Below are 17721 nucleotides of genomic sequence, written 5' to 3'. Positions count from 1 at the left end.
ATACATTAAAATGCTCGTCCACCATTATCAAGTGGGATTTATCACAGGGATTAAATAATTTTTCAAACTCCACACATCAATCATTGTGTTATACCACATTAACAAAATGAAGAATAAAAATTATATGATTGTCTCAATAGATGCAGAAAAAATACTTTTGAGAAAATAAAGCTTGCATTCATGATTAAAAACTCTCCAGAAAGTGGGCATAAAGTGAATCTACCTCAATATAATAAAGACCAAATATTACAATCCCATAGTTAACATCATACTCAACACAGAAAAGCTGAAATCTTTTTTCCCTAAGATCAGGAACAAGACCAGGATGCCAGTCTCACCACTTTCACTCAACATAGTATTAGAAGCCTTAGTCACACCAATCAGAAAAAAGAAGAGACAAAAGAAATCCTAATTGGAAAGGAAGAAGTAAAACGGTCACTGTTTGCAGATGACATGATGCTATACCTAGAAAATCCTAAAGACACACACGAGAAAATTATGAGGGCTCATCAATGAAGTGGCTACCAATGGGGTGAGAGACAGATGGAGAGCAATATAGAAGTAGGGGATAATGAGGTATAAACTATCACGTATCAAATAAGCTACAGGGATATATGGTACATTACAGGGAATAGAGTCAGTATTCTATGATAACTATAAATGGATCATAACGTTTAAAATTGTGATTTACTATACTGTACACCTATAACTTATTTCACACTACATCAACTATATCTCATTTTTTTAAAAAAAGAAGATCTGTGGAATAGAATTATTAGGCTAAAACATTGATAACAGCAATAAGAATATATTGTTACCTAAAAATAAACTCTTAGAAGTTTTTAAAGTGTGTTGTTTTAAATGACTAGTTTGTGTTAATTCAGGAGAGACTACTTCCAAGGACATCCCCTCCTCTGTGTGGTAAAACTGTTTATACTATATACTCTTCCCTTCCCACCCCGATAGAAACAATATTGTCTTAGGAGAAAGGTGAGCAATTAGCACAGCAATCTAGGTACCAATCATTACCCAAATGAACTGTATAAATGGCCACATCATACTTGTTTTACACTAAAATTTATACTTAAGTACTTCTCTGCTTTCTCGTCCCAAATCCCAACAATTGAACTCCAAATAAAATACCAGATTTTTAACAAATAAATTTTCAAAATTGCATATTGTTTGAAATCAAAGCTTCAGTGTTAACTGTACATTCTAGCCCCATTTCACTCATCTCACAACTCTTAAACTAATTTTTCAATTCTTTAAAATTATAAAATACTTAAAGAATGAATCCCTTCAATTAACTCTCTAGAATTATGTTCAACCATCTTCCTAAGATGGTTTTGCCCCTGCTGCTGCTGCTAAGTCGCTTCAGTCGTGTCTGACTCTGTGCAACCCCATAGATGGCAGCCCACCAGGCTCCCCCATCCCTGGGATTCTCCAGGCAAGAATACTGGAGTGGGTTGCCATTTCCTTCTCCAATGCATGAAAGTGAAAAGAGAAAGTGAAGTCGCTCAGCCTTGTCCGACTCTTAGCGATCCCATGGACTGCAGCCTACCAGGCTCCTCTGTCCATCGGATTTTCCAGGCAAGAATACTAGAGTGGGTTGCCATTGCCTTTTCTGGGTTTTGCCCCTGGAGACTCAGTAAAGACAGAGACGATTAGAAGAGACTCATTAAAGAATATTTGATAATATTATCCATCTAAATTCATAAAATTAACAATTTCTAAATGCCTGCAAGATCACAAGATGTGACCTTCCCACTACTTGTTGGGTAGAATTCATACAGATCTTTTGTTCTGAAATCACTTTGGCATTTGGAAAACATAAGTTCTAAGCACTAAGTTTTCTTATCCTCCCAAGTGAAGGAAAGGCATTTTGAAGAAAAGTAGCCCAAAGCAATCTCAGTCTCCAAATCTCTCAAGATTTGCAAACTAGGAGTGATGACAGAAACATGGTGGAGCGAAAAACTACTTCTGTCCCTCGTATTCAGCCTACAGCCATTAAGACATCCATAACCCAACAGAGGTGCCTCTGCCCAACACAACAGGGTGCCGGAGAATTCCACACAGCTGTACCTCTACAGGCAGGTGGATGGGATCACACAGAGGTGGAACTGAGAGAACAACAGAGACAGTGTCTGTACTCACAGCCCTCTGACCATCGCAGTGGAGCCCAGATCTACACAAAACCCAGAGCAGCAAGGAAGATGGCACACACAACTCCATCCCGTCAACCACAGACGTGTCCATGGACCCAGGCAATGGGGCAGCAGTGGAACTGGAGCCTGAGACCCCCTCCCTCCGGCAACTGAGGTACCCATGACCGCGGTGCCTGCCCTCCCGCATCTGCAGCGCAGAGCCTCTGAACGTTACAAAAACAGGGTATGGTAGAGGGGCCTGCACAATCCTGGCTCTTCCCTCTCTGTCTCCTTCCCTCTTTAGTAAGGCCTGTGTCTCAGGGGGTCCCAGATGCAAGGAAAGAGCTCTGCATCTCAGGGACAATAGAGGCTCTGGCAGAAGCAAGTCACCAATGACCCCTGTGAGCTATTCCTCTTAACGAGAGATCAGAGACCGGAAAGTGCCACTCTCAAATATAACTAGCGGTCACTCAGGTAAAAGAAACAAAAAACTTGTGTGATAGTGCCATCTGCCAGAAAATCAAAGAACGAAGTCTAACTTCTAACCTGTCATTCAATTTCAAATGCATAAGCGGAGGAATAACTCATCAAACAACATAAGGAACCACAGTTAACACCACATCACACACAAAAAATAAGACTAAGATAATTCTCCAGAAACCAAACTTGTAGTCACAGAAGATTATGATCTAACTGATAGCTCAAAATAGCTGTCATGAAGAAACTCAGTGAGAGAAAGAAAACTCAGAAAGGCAGTTTAATGAGCTAAGAAATAAAATTATTGAACAAAAGGAACACTCTACCTAAGGTTGAAACTCTAAAAAAAAAAAAGCAAAGCAGAAATTTTGGAGCTAAAGAACACAATAAATGAGAAGAATGCATTAGAGAACAGTGGAAATAGAGCAGACCATATGGAAGAGAGAATCAGTAAGCCCAAAGATAGAAATCTAGAAACAATACAAGTAGAAGAGGAAAAAGAACTAAGCTATTTTAAAAGTGAGGAAATCCTGCAAGAGCTATCCGAATCTTTTAGGAAGGGTAGCATTAGGATAATGGGTATCCCATAACAGAATAGAGGACAAAGTGATAAGATTATTTAACGAAATAATAGCTGACAACTTCCCAGGCATGGTGAGGGAACTGCATATAAAAGTCCATGAGGCTTAGAGAAAACCAAATGACCTCAGTGCCAAAAGATCTTTCCTTAGACATGTAATACTAAAACTGTCAAAAGTCAACGACAAAAAACTGTAGAGACAGCAAGGGAAAAAGAATGGTAACCTACAAAAGAATCCCTAGTAGGCTATCAGGAGATTTCTCAGCAGAAACCATGAGGGAATGGGATGACATTCTCAAAATACTGAAAGATAAAAACCATCACCCAACGGTACTGTATCCAGCAAGTTTATCACTCAGATATAAAAGAAAAAAAAAAAGATTTTCTCCAACAAAAACTGAGGGAATTCATCAACACTAGACCTGCCTGCCTTACAAGAGATATTGAAAAAAAACTTTTACCAGAAACAAAATAGCAAAAAATACGCAAAACTTTTTAAACACTTTATTACAGTACAAAGGTTAAAGGGGGAAAAAAGAAAGCAGAAAAATAACTGTAGCTATCTTGGTTTGGTAACAAATTCACAACACAAAAAAGGGTCATTTAAGACAACAAAGACATAAAGGGAGAAAAAGAAAAGAATGTCAACCCATATAGGTAACTGAAAATAAGATGCTTGCAGCTGGAAAAGGACTTCTAGCTAAGAGATGCTTTTACAAACTTCATGGAAACCACAAAATATAAACCTAGAGCAGAGACACGAAACAGTTTTTTAAAAAAGAGGAAACTGAGAAAAATAGAAAATCACCAAACCAAAATGGCATACAGAAACATGAAGGAAAAAATGGAGACAGAGAAACCAAAAAACAAAGTAAAAAATGGCAGTACTGAGTTCTCACTAATTGATAATCACACTAAATATAAATGAACTGAACCTACCAATTAAAACACACAGAGCAGTTGGGTAAATTAACAAACAAGACCAAACTATATGCCGCCTCCAGGAGACACCAATACTGGCCCAAAGGGAGGGGTCAGACCACGCTACTTCAAACAAGTAACAGCCAAAAGCAAGCGGGTACATACATGCCCTGGAGCTTCCCTGGCAGCTCAGTGGGTAAAGAATCTGCCCATGATTCAGGAGGCCCCGGTTCGATTCCTGGGTTGGGAAGATCCCCTGGAGACGGGATAGGCTACCCACTCCAGTATTCATGGGCTCTCCTGGTGGCTCAGATGATAAAGAATCTGCCTGCAATGCGGAAGACCTGGGTTTGATCTCTAGGTTGGGAAGATCCCCTGGAGAAGGGCACGGCAACCCACTCCAGAATTCTTGTCTGTAGAATCCCTATGGACAGAAGAGCGCAGAGGGCTACTGTCCATAGGGTGGCAAAGAGCTGGACACGACTGAGCAACTCAGCACAGCAGAGTACACACAGGCTTGTATCAGACAAAACAGTCTTCAAGACAAAAGAGGGTTACAAGACACAAAAATGGACAGAATATTAGAATAATACAGGGGACAATTCATCAGGAAGACTTAACAGAGATTAATATATGCACCTAACATCGGAGCACCAATGTACATAAAGCAGTTATTCACAGAACTAAAGGAAGAAAATGACAGCAACAAATTAACAGTAGGGGACTTTAACACCCATCCAATCTACATCCCTTTATCTTCATTACAGCATTATTCGCGATAGCCAAGGTATATAAACCATCTACATGCCCATCAACAGATGAATGGATAAGGGAGATATGATAGACAGATGGATAGCAGAATACTACTCAACCATAAAAAAGATGAAATCTTGCCATTTGTAACAACATAGATGGCCTTGAGAAAATTACGCTAGGTGACATAAGTCTAAAAAAATGACAAATGACTTACAATTTCATTCATATGTGGAGTATAAAAAAAAAGCAAAAAAACAAAAACAAGATAAATTTACAAACCAATAAAGCAGAAACAAACTCGTAGATACAGAAAGCAGAGTAGTGTTTACCAGAGCAGAAGGGATCAGAGGAAGGGCAAAATGGGTAAAGGGGATCAACTGTATGGTGATGGGTAGAAAAGACATTTTTGCAGTGAGCTCATGGTAACATATACAGATAGAGACAAAGAATGTTGTACAGGTGAAACAATGTAGTGTTATTAATCAATGTTACCTCAATAATTAATTAATTAATAATTAATTAATTTTCAAAGGAGTTGCAACTCATATGCACTAGATGTTAGGTGGCCTGGAAAGTTCCAAAAATCCATTCTTTACACTTTACTAGGAGTTGGTTCTGTCTGCAATCAGAGTGAAAATGTCAGGGTCATCTCTAATCCTTATATGCAATTCCTTCTGACTGCAAGGCTTAGAGTTAACTTTTGTTTCCTCTCTTTGACATTTTTCCTTCTCTTGACTCCATTTCTCTTTATCAGTCATCTCTATTTCCGTCTCCACCTCCAAACTCCAGACTCCAATAACCTCACACTTTGATCACTTCAATACTTTCTTACCTTTCCAAAGTCCTATTTTCTTTTAGGACATTTACTAGAGCATTATTAGGTGAATCTTTTTAAAATATTTCTAAAAATTAACAAAACTAGAGTATGGGTCAATCCCCAACCTAGGCTCTGATCACTTTTTCATCCTTGGTGGTTTCCCATGCTTTGAACACCAAGACACAGCCTGAAAGACTCACCAGATTCCCTGGGAGATATTTCTTAGAGGGGAATTCAATTCAACTTCACAGTTTTGGATTTAACTAAACAGACATTTTTGTCTCCTAACGAATGTCAGGCATCATGCTTGACAGTGGAAAGCACAATGAGTATGACATGGTCCTGCTTTTGAAGAGCTCATTGTGGTTGGAAGGAGAGTTTAAAACACCATACCACTATAAAACATGAGGCAATTGCTAGAGAGGATTATGCATAAAATGCTGGAAGAACACAATGGAGGGGAATAGTGGGAGTAAGATTAGAGAATGACCAGGGAAAGCCATGTAGGAGATACAGTAGACTAGGTCATTTATTTATCATCCTGATTAGAAAATTAGGGCTTCCATTCCTAAATAATATTCAAAATAATAATAAAAAAAAGATTTCCTTAGAGTACAGCTAAGGCTGTGGTTTCAATTGGAAGGTGACGGATATGGAATTATTAACAGAGAGAAAAAGCAAAGAAGGGAAGGTAGAAGATAAACCTGTGTAATGAGAACTTCCAAGACTCTGTGAATCGCAATACGGGAGAGAAAATGAGAAAAGGGGATTAAGTTGAGCTCCACATTCTCAAGTCTGAGTGCTAAAGGCAAAATAAGATATTGAAGGCAGAATATTCAGAACAGAACCAGGGCTGGAGAAGGGGAGAGAAATAGGTGGCATTTTAGATGGACTGAAGAGACTCCTGTCTGTGCAGCAGGCATTTACAGATGAAACCTAGCATACAGCCCTGGTGTGTATTTAGGAACATGATAGAAACATTAGGAAAGAAGAGCAAAAAGAAGAGCAGGGAGGCATGGATGAGATTTAAGGATTCATCCACATTTGAAGTCAACAGAATCTGGTGAAACCAACCAAAGAAAATAAAAAGGAGCATCCAGAAAATTAAGAAAAGAAGCTCATCATCATCTAGGACTTGTCAATCTTTATGGATATTGTTTTAAAATAAAGATCATGAATTACCTTCTGCTGTAGCAAATAAAAGACGGCCATTTATCTGCTAGTGGTCACGAAAATTTGAGTTAGCTTTTGAAAATTCATTTCAAGCAGAGAATCTTTATAGTATGTACAAGGGTATGTTTTTCATTATGAAGTAACAATATGAGAGAAAACCTGAAATGCACTATAATTCACTTACATTTTACTGAGAAAAAGGAGACACATGGCTTGTCTCCAGCTGATCTGACTGCTCCCAACAGCCACACACTGTAAACTGCCACCAGCAAGCCTTATACTTCAAAATGATCAAAATAAAAGAACATATAAAGTTCTACATAATAAATAGTAGCCTGCATTTAAAGCCAATGTGTTTTTTATTTTAGTCCTAAGCAGAGGTATCTTTCCTATATGAACATTGAAAGAACCTACCAATAGTTCATAAACCCAAGCCTGTAAAACTGCACACCTCCCACTGATACTCAATATTTTCAGTTTTTATAAGCCCTCTCTGGGGTAAAGCCTCCTTCTCTATAGGCCATAAAAGGATGCTGACGAGGACTGGCCTATATTTAAGGGATAAAGAGTTCAAACAAATCTAAGCCAAAACATTAGCAATGAACAATGAAAATATAATCCAACCAACCTACACATCAGAATATTATGACTTTTTTTCTTAAATGGGAAGCAGTAGTACTTGGAGTCAGACTGCTCTCCAAATTCTAGTTCTGCTATCTAATACTGATGCAAACCTTGAAAATATTAGGGGATCACTGTTTCCACACATGAAAAATTGGATAGTGCATTTCACTTGTAGGGTCATTGGAAAGGTTAAATGAAGTGGTGTATATAAATTACCTAGGACAGGGCCTGGTACAAATCTGCACTATGTAATTGGTGAGGTTAGTTTTTAAAGAACAACATTAATTTTGTTTGATCTCTTTTCTCTACCATGGTTTTATCGACTTGTATTAGTAAAAGCAGCACTTCTGTAATCTGACATTTTCAAGATTCCACATAATTAACACAATTTCCAGCAAACTGTATTCTTAATTTCTCTAGCTTTTATGACCATCTATGATTAATGCTCTCTTAGCTAGTAATAAATGTGACGATATTATGAGTTCTATAACTCATTATAAGTAGGACAAAACAAGGTGATTTATGAAATCAAAGACAGGTGGGACAACACATACTTCACCCTCATTCGAGAAATAGAAAATTATTTGACAGGAGTGTAGGACCATTTGGAAGAGAAAAATACATCATGCAAAGAAAAAAGATATTATGTTTTTAAAAGGTAGTATGAACCTTACATTAATTATGAAATACAGCATCATCATTAACAATATGCCTTTTTTAGTTTTAAAGACCTCAGGTGAGTCACTGACATTCTCTGTGCCTCAGTTTCCTTTTCTGTTAAATTTTTACCTCATAGAATGTTAAGGATGAAGTGAGTTAATTGTGTAGGGGAGCAGAATTCACCATCCCAAAATATGTCTCTTTGGCAGAAGTATTATTTCAGGCTGATTATTTTTTGAGAAACTGCAGAGACAGGAGAAATTCTGAAAATGAAGAGGAATTTACCCTTTCATAAGAGACATTTATAAGTACAAAATAAGTTTTCATTTGTTAAGTGTCTCCTTTGCAATACCAGGGAGAGGAGGTCAACTCCAAATTTCTAGAAACTTTTATAATGCAGAAGGCAACAATATAAATTTGCATTACAACTGTGTACTGTTCTTTTCTTGGGAATCCCCCGGCATCTTCTTTTATCTTTAACTGAAGTTGGTATTTAAGGTGAGGGCTTCTTCCACTTCATAGAGTCACTCAGTTTTCCTGGGCCTGTCCCATGTATAGAGGAGGCATACATGTTACTAAACTTGTGTTTGTTTTTCTCCTGTTAATCTCTTATATCAATTTAATTATTAAATCAGTCAAAGACCCTTGAAGGGAAGAAAAGAAAGCTTTTCCATTTGTGCAATATATATATGAAGTACACAGCTGTCAAGAATAGTTAGTTCTCAATACCTAAGTGTTGTTATTTCTTGAATTTCATTAAGGTCTTAGAAAAAAAGAGAAAACACAGTTAGCTGAGATTATGAAAAGCCCTTACTACTGGTATGATTTTCAGAGGCATGGGTAGGAAAAGGGGCAACAAAAGCTACTGAGGGACCCCAGGACTCAGAAGCCATCATCATACAAGGGCTGCAGAGGCAAACGAGAGGAGGACATTCTTGTCATACATGGCAGTCACAGAGGGACAGAGAACCACAGCAGGGAAAGAAAGAAGGAAATATCTCTATTTTCAACTGACCAGATAAAATAAGAAAGCAGAGGGCAGGGGAGTCAAGGTGCTGTAGACCACAGAAATCAGCCTCCAAGTGTTCTTACTAGAGCTGAGAAGGTCAAAGATGAAGAGGGGGACAAAGGGTTAAAGAGAAATTGTCCAGACCAAATAATAATTGAATAATACCCTTTACTTCTCAGAAATAGTCTCAGCCTAGAGCCTTTATTTTGTTCACTGCATTTCTTCCTCAGTTCCTCAGACATGCCAAGTCTGTTTTCATTTTAGGAGAAAGACCTAGTATGACATCTGTGTTGCATCTGTTATCTTCTGAGTTTGACTGGTAGAATGTAAGCCTTTATTTTGAGACACATAGTTCACTTTTACTAGACCAATCCATAGTCAAAAGGGTGAAAATTCTTGATTATTAAAAAAAAAAAAAAATGAGTCTCAAGCCAGATAAAATGTAAGTTGTGAATTTATTCATGCAGAAGACAAGGGTGTCAAAATCTAACAAGACTTAACATTTTTGGTGAGTGCTTAGCAAACAGAGCAATGATTCACTTTATTTTTGGTTATTTTCTATACTCTTTCCTATAGAATGATTTATAATTCTTATACCCACTTTTAGCCAAAGATTTTATGCTCTATGTCGGTCAGCAAAGAGCGTAAATGAATCAGCCTAAATCTTGATAGACAAAGACTCCCTGATGGTTCAGTTGGTAAAGAATCCGCCTGCAATGCAGGAGACCCTGGTTCAATTCTCGGGTTGGAAAAATCTGCCGGAGAAGGGATAGGCAGGATTCCTATTCCTATTCCTATTCCACTCCAGGATTCCTGGGCTTCCATTGTGGCTCAGCTGGTAAACAATCTGCCCGCAATGCAGGAGACCTGGGTTCAATCCCTAGATTGGGAAGATTCCCTGGAGAAGGGAAAGGCTACCCATTCCAATATTCTGGCCTAGAGAATTCCATGGACCGTATAGTTCAAAGGGTTGCAAAGGGTTGGACAGGACTGAGCGACTTTCACTTTCTTCTCTCTTTAACCAAACCTTGCTGTTCTCATTTTGGCTAGGACTTGCACTTGGACTCTGACCCTGCCTTGCTTATCTAGTTTTATCAAGAATCCTGCTGGGTTATTTTAACAAAAATTCCCTACCCTTAATATCTGATAAAACTCCTCCTTCTATGCGGTATCCAACCCCTATTGATGTTTGATCAAATTGTTTATTCTCCATCATGAATACCTCTTCATTGTTGGCATGTAGGAGGGATTTCCTCCTATCCCTCTGGATTCTTCTGGCTACTCTAATAATTTGACACAAGACAAATTAACAAAAGAAAATCAAATTTAATTGTGTATGTATATAGGTCCCAGGTAGCGTTAGTTGTAGAGAACGCATCTGCTAATGCAGGAGACACAAGAACATGGGATCAATGCCTAGGTCGAGAAGATCCCCTGGAGGAGGGCTTGACAACCCACTCCAGTATTCTTGCCTGGACAATCCCCATGGACAGAGGAGCCTGGCAGGCTACAGTCCATGGGGTCACAAAGAGTTGGGCACAACGGAAGCGACACAACCCACATGCACATGTACGTCTCATAAAAGGACCTAAAGAAATGACCAGTGCAGGCAGCTTTCATACATTTTAGAAAAAGAAACAGTACATTTGTGAGGTATTTGAAAAAAAGAGAAATTTAGGCTTGGGTGCTTAACTAAAAGGTACATTCACCTATTCTTAAATTCATTAAAAACATTCCCGGCTACCTATGTCTGTGTGACATTTTGAATTCACTTTTGAACCTATTATAACATCTTTTTGGTTTCCTCAATAATGAATCAGTAAATGAAATTTTTGACATTTTATATTTGTACAAGTCATGATTTTACCTTTTAAAAATTACCATTTAACAGGTGTTACTGTTGAATAATTGAACAACATAGGTTTGATAAGTTCAAGAGTCAACTTGTTGTTGACTCTTGAACAACACAGGTTTGACCTGTGTGGGTCCACTTATATGCATATCTTTTCAATAGCATATACTATCCTACTACTCAATCCGTGGTAAGTTCAATCCATAGATGTGGAAGCAAGTACACAGAGGAATAGCCTATAGAGAGGATCGATATAAGCTATACACGAATTTTCAACTGCACATAAGGTGAGCAAACCCTGACTCCCACACTGTTCAAGGATCAACTGTACTATTATTCCCAATTTTGTTGTTGTTGTTGTTCAGTCGCCTAGTCATGCCTGACTCTTTGTGACCCCATGAACTGCAGCATGTCATGCCTCCCTGTCCCTCACCATCTCCCAAGTTCATGTCCATTGCATTGGTGATGCCAACCAGCTATCTCATCCTCTGGCGCCCTCTTACGCTTCTGCCTTCAATCTTTCCCAGCGTCAGGGACTTTTCCAATGAATTGGCTATTTGCACCAGATGACCAAAATACTGGAGCTTCAACTTCAGCATCAGTCCTTCCAATGAGTATTCAGGGTTGATTTCTCTTAGATTAACTGGTTTGATCTCCTTACTCTCCAAGGGACTCTCAGCAGTCTTCTCCAACACCACAGTTTGAAGGCATTAATTCTTTGGCATTCTGTCTTCTTTATGATCCAGAATTCACAACCATACATGACCACTGGGAAGACCACAGCTTGACTTTACAGATCTCTGTGAGCAGAGTAATGTCTCTGCTTTTCAACACACTGTCTAGGTTTGTCATAGCTTTCCTGCTGAGAAGCAATTGTCTTTTGATTTCATGGCTATAGTCGCCATCCACAGTGATTTTAGAGCCCAAGAAGAGGAAATCTGTCACTACTTCCACCTTTTCCCCCTCTATTTGCCATGAAGTGATGGAGCCAATGCCATGATCTTAGCTTTTTTAATATTTAGTTTTAAGATGGCTCTTTCACTCTCCTCCTTCACCTTCATCAAGAGGCTCTTTAGTTCCCCTTTGCTTTCTGCCATTAGAGTGGTGTCATCCACATGTCTGAAGATCCCCTGGAGAAGGAAATGGCAACCCACTCCAGTACTCTTGCTTGGAAAATTCCATAGACAGAGGAGCCTTGTAGGCTAGAGTCCATGTTGTCTCAAAGAGTCGGACATGACTGAGCGACTTCACTTCACTTCACTTCCTGCCTATCTTGATTCCAGCTTGTAACTCCTCCAACCCAGCATTTCTCATGATGTGCTCAGCATGTAGATTAAACAAACAGAGTGAATCAGACAGTCTTGTCATACTCCTTTCTCAATCTTGAGCCAATCAGTTGTCATTTTCACACAGTGTTCTAACTTGCTTCTAGACCTGCATACAGGTTTCTCAGGAGACAGGTGTGATGGTCTGGTATTCCCATCTCTTTAAGAGCTTTCCACAGTTTACTATGATCCACATAGTCAAGGCTTTTTTGTTGCTGTTCAGTTGCTCAGACCTGTCCAGCTCTTTGCAACCCCTTGACAGCTACTATAGTCTACTACTACTATACATCACTACTATAGCTTTGACTATATTGGACCTTTGTAGGCAAAGTAATGTCCTTGCTTTTTAATACACTGTCTAGGCTTGTTATAGATTTTCTTCCAAGGAGCAAGCATCTTTTAGTTTTGTGGCTACAGTTACCATCTGCAGTGATTTTGGAGCCCAAGAAAATAAATTCTGTCACTGTTTCAGCCACTCAATGTCAGATCTGCCTCAGTCTCTTGTGCAGGTCATTGCTCCTTTTCCTCGGTCCTGGTGGGTACAAGGTTTTGTTTGCACCCTCTGAGTTTCTTTGGTGAGTCTGAGGCTTGATTCTAAATGCAATTGGACCCCTCCTATCTTCTTGCTGGGGCTTCTCCTTTGCCCTTGGGCGTGGAGTACTTTATTTTTGGTGGGATACAACATTCTCCTGTTGATGGTGGTTCAGCATCTAGTTGAGATTTTGGTGTTCTTGCAGGAGAAGATGAGCTCACGTCCTTTTGCTCTGCCATCTTGTCTAACACCCAAAAATTTTAGCATAGTCAATGAAATAAAGGTAGATGCTTTTCTAGAATTCCCTTTCTTTTTCTAAGATCCAGTGAATGTTGGCAATCTGATCTCTGGTTCCTCTTCCTTTTCTAAACCCAGAATAGATATCTGGAAGTTCTTGGTTTGCACAATGCTGAAGCCAAGCATGCAAGATTTTAAGCATGACCTTACTAGCATGTGAGATAAGTAAATTGTCCAATGGTCAGCACATTCTTTAGTCCTACCCTTCTTGGGAATTGGGATGAGGGTTGACCTTTTCCAGTCCTGTGGCCACTTCCGGGTCTTCCAGATTTGCTAACACATTGAATGCAACACCTTGATGGTATCATCTTCTAGGGTTCTGAATAACTCTACTGGAATTTCATCACATCCACTAACTTTACTAACAGCAGTGCTTGCTAAGGCCCACTTGACTTCGCACTCCAGAAAATCTGGCTCTGGGTGACTGACCACACCATCGTAGTAATCTGGTTCATTAAATCTTTTTGTACAGTTCTTCCATCTATTTTTTCCATCTCTTCTTGATCTCTTCAGTGTCTACTAGGTCTCTACCATTCTGTCCTTTATTGTGCCCATCTTTGGGCAAAACATTCTCTTGATATTTCCAGTTCTCCTGAAGAGATCTCTAGTCTTTCCCCTTCTGCTGTTTTCTTCTAGTTTAGTGCACTGTTCATTGAAGAAGGTCTTCTTGTCTCTCCATGCTAATCTTTGGAACTCTGCATTTAGTTGGATGTACCTTTCTCTTTATCCCTTGCTTTTCATTTATCTTTCTTCAGCTATCTGTAAAGTCTCCTCAGATAATCACTTTGCCTTCTTGCTTTTCTTTTTCTTTGGGATGGTTTTGTTTGCTGACTCCTGTACAATATTATGGACCTCCATCCATAGTTCTTCAGGCACACTGTTTACAGATTCTAATTCCTTGAATCTATTCATTAACCTCCACTGTATATTCATAGGGGATTTGACTTAAGTCCTATGTTGCTGGCCTAGTGGTTTTTCCTACTTCCTTTAGCTTAAGCCTGAATTTTGCTACAAGAAGCTGATAATCTGAGCTACAGTCAGCTCCCCATCTTGTTTTTCCTGACTGTATATAGCTTCTCCATCTTTGGCTACAAATAATGTAATTAATGTGATTTCTGTATTGACCATTTGGTGATGTCCATGTATAAAGCTGTCTCTTGTGTTGTTGAAAAAGTGTATTTCTATGACCAGTGAAGTCTCTAGGCAGAATTCAGTTAGTCTTTACCCTGCTTCATTTTGTTCTCCAAGGCCAAACTTGCCTGTTACTCTAGGTATCTCTTGTCTTCCTACTTTTGCCAATTTTACTGATGGAGAAATTGAGGCTCACAAAAGTTAGATAACTGACTCATGATTATTGAAGTCAAAGTGCATACTTTTCCCATATGCTATAACTGTATGAATATAAACAAAACTCACATGATGTTGTGTGTACAGCCCTTCTCAAGATGCTGAATCATATGCAGCACGAAAACCCAGCCAACTAATGATTACTGCTGATTAGGTAATTAGTGACTAGACCTGCTAATTACATTTCAACATAGCTGCTGTATGGTAATAAAAACAAAAATAATAGCTCGGTGAAGCATACACAAAGTAACATTACACAAAGCTAACCATCAAATGTCCCAGTGAATCATTTCAATTAAAACTCTAAGAAATCTCAGGTATATTTTTCTTCCTTTCACAGATTCCTAGCATGAGCAGAGATGATTAGCTGGTTTTGATTGGTTTCATGCTAGTAGAAAAGAAAAAAGAGGGCAAGTGGAGAAAGAGGAGAAAGAAGAGGAACAGCAGGTTTCAGCATGTGATAAGCTAAAAATTGTTTACTTATGAGATAGGAAATTCTCTTTTGCAGTTATGTGACACAGGGAAAGTTTTAATCACAGCTAGGTTCTATATATATATATATATACATATACATACATACATATATATATATATATATAAATTGGCTTAAGACCACCTACCATTAAGCTATTTAGATAAAATGAGACAGTTACTATAAACCATCTGGCACATAAGTAAGTCTTCATTCTAATCCCCTTTACTCAACCCTACCCCTATTCCCATCAAAGCACAGTGAAGCAGTAAAGAACAAGAATATAGAATTCACTTTATTATTAAGTAGTGCCCAAGAGCAGATGGTGAACATAAATGTTCAACTAGATTTGGTTTCCAATGTATACCCGTAAGATATGAACATTAATGACAATTTACATCACAAGTAACTTCAAGACTTACATTGTGAACGTAATGAAACTGTGCTTGCCTTTAAGAATGTGAGACAAGCAAATGCCATATGACTCAGAAGTTTTGATCTCCATCAAATAGCAGCTGAGAGAAAGATTCATAGTGGTAACAGTGTGACATCCTGGAGGGACAATTTTATGCTATGCTTATTTTTGTACACAGCTGAAGTGACAAGCTAGTATATAGTCTTAAAGCCATTTAAGATGATAGAATGTTCTGCATTTCCTCACTCAGCTACAGTTTTTGGAGGGGAAAAGGATGGGTGTTTGTTTTAAATCACATTTCCAATTTAGTTCATGGAGGATAACTGGCAAAACATTAAAAAAATCAATTTTTATTTTCCTAGCTTTTTATACCTTCCTCAGTGTCTCTCTAATATCTCATCCCCCAACTCTCCAAAATGTTTCATTTTCATGAATTCTCTGAATTAAGAAGAAACATGAAAATTAAATATAATAACTATAAATTTGCTGCAAACAATGCAAAACTAGCTCCATGCTCTATATTAAGTATAAAATGTAAATGTAAATACAAAATACTAAGTAAATATTTCATTTTTCTAAGAAGTCAATTCACAAATTGTTAAAAATGTTATAAGGTAAGTGGAGACTTTTCCATCATGTAGAGGGGGAAGAACTGCCTTAAAGAGAACACAAAAAGGGAGCACAGATGATGGGTCCTCTCTGGATCTCTGGCAATCAATCAGTAGTAGGTAGAAAAGTCATCTTGGACACAGAGATGTCAAATAGGAAACCATTTCTTCTGAGCAGAGAAGAAACCTATTTCAGGTTTTCTGTGATTCAACTGAGTTTGAACACCTCACCATGAGGCCACCACGAGACAATCTACAGGTATGTGCAGACACCATGGCCCATAACTATCTTTTCAGACATTCTTGATCACCTGGAGAGTAAAGACCATCAAATGCCAAGGATTAAAACTGTCTCACTGACACTACTTTCATAAGTTACTAAATACCTTAGCAAGTTCACATGGACACTTAACTTGATGCTGATTACTTATAGTTTTTGTTGTTTATTTGCTAAGTCGTGTCCAACCCTTTGTGACTCCATGGACTGTAGCCTACCAAGCTCCTCTGTCCATGAGATTTCCCAGGCAAAAATACTGGAGTGTGTTGCCATTTCTTTCTCCAGGGATCTTCCCAACCCAGGGATCAAATCCACATCTCCTGGATTGGTAGGCAGGTTCTTTACCACTGACCACTAGGGAATCCTACTAGTTCATACATAAATAAAAAAATAGGTCAGATTTATATTGTCTGATTCCATACAAACCATATTTTTTTTAATGTAAACAAATACATAATGCACTTGGAAAAGGGCATGGTTTATCAATTAATTATGATACTCAGAGGTGATTCCCAAATACAAGGCATAGATAACAATATCTAAATTTAATGTGAGAAGAAATAAAAAGGGTGAGTTGAAGTAAAAGGAAGTTCACTGAACTCTAACATAATCAATTCTATTCAACTGAGTTAAATTTCAATACAAAGCTGAACTCATTTAACTCTCTCTATGCGTGTGCTAAGTCACTTCATTTGTGCGCAACCCTATGGAATAAAGCCTGCCAGGCTCTTCTGTCCATGGGATTCTCCAGGCAAGAATACTGGAATGGGTTGCCATGTCCTCCTCCAGGGGGTCTTTCCGACCCAGGGATTGACACTGTGTCTCTTATGTCTCTTATTTACAGGCAGATTCTTTACCACTAGCACCACCTGGGAAGCCCCATTCAACCCTCTAGATGGTATCTATTCTCAAGCAGCCAAGTTTCCTTCCCTGGCACTTCTGCAAGTGAGCACTGGATATCAGGGGAGATGCACAAAGAGACGTGAATTAAAAGGGATGCATATTCAACCAACTGTTGAGACAAAGGCATTAGCTGTTTCTGTCAGGTAGACCAATGCAATTCACTCTAATTCTTATGAGTAAACATGTTCTGTAAGAAGAGCAGGATATTTGAGCTGGAAGAGAAACTAACGATCAACTAATCTGACCATTTCATTTTGTATATGGGAAACATGAAAGGCAGAGCTACTCCTCAATCTAGCCAAGTCAGGGGTAGAGAGTGGATTACAGCTGGTCATGTCATGCTGCCAGAATCACAAGAGGTGTCGGGAGACTGCAGGGTGGACAGAAATTTCCTGAATAATTTTTCATTTTGGATTAAACGTATTCATTGAGATGACAATTTCAATAAGAGAAAAAAAAAACAGAAAAGCTAATGGTATTATAATAGTTTTGAAAAAAAAATTATAATGTTTGGAATTATCTATTTTATATA

Source organism: Cervus canadensis, chromosome 4, assembly GCF_019320065.1.
Source record: "Cervus canadensis isolate Bull #8, Minnesota chromosome 4, ASM1932006v1, whole genome shotgun sequence".
In the NCBI taxonomy this organism is placed as follows: domain Eukaryota; kingdom Metazoa; phylum Chordata; class Mammalia; order Artiodactyla; family Cervidae; genus Cervus; species Cervus canadensis.
The sequence above is the reverse complement of the archived record's forward strand: the minus strand, read 5'-3'. Positions refer to the sequence as shown.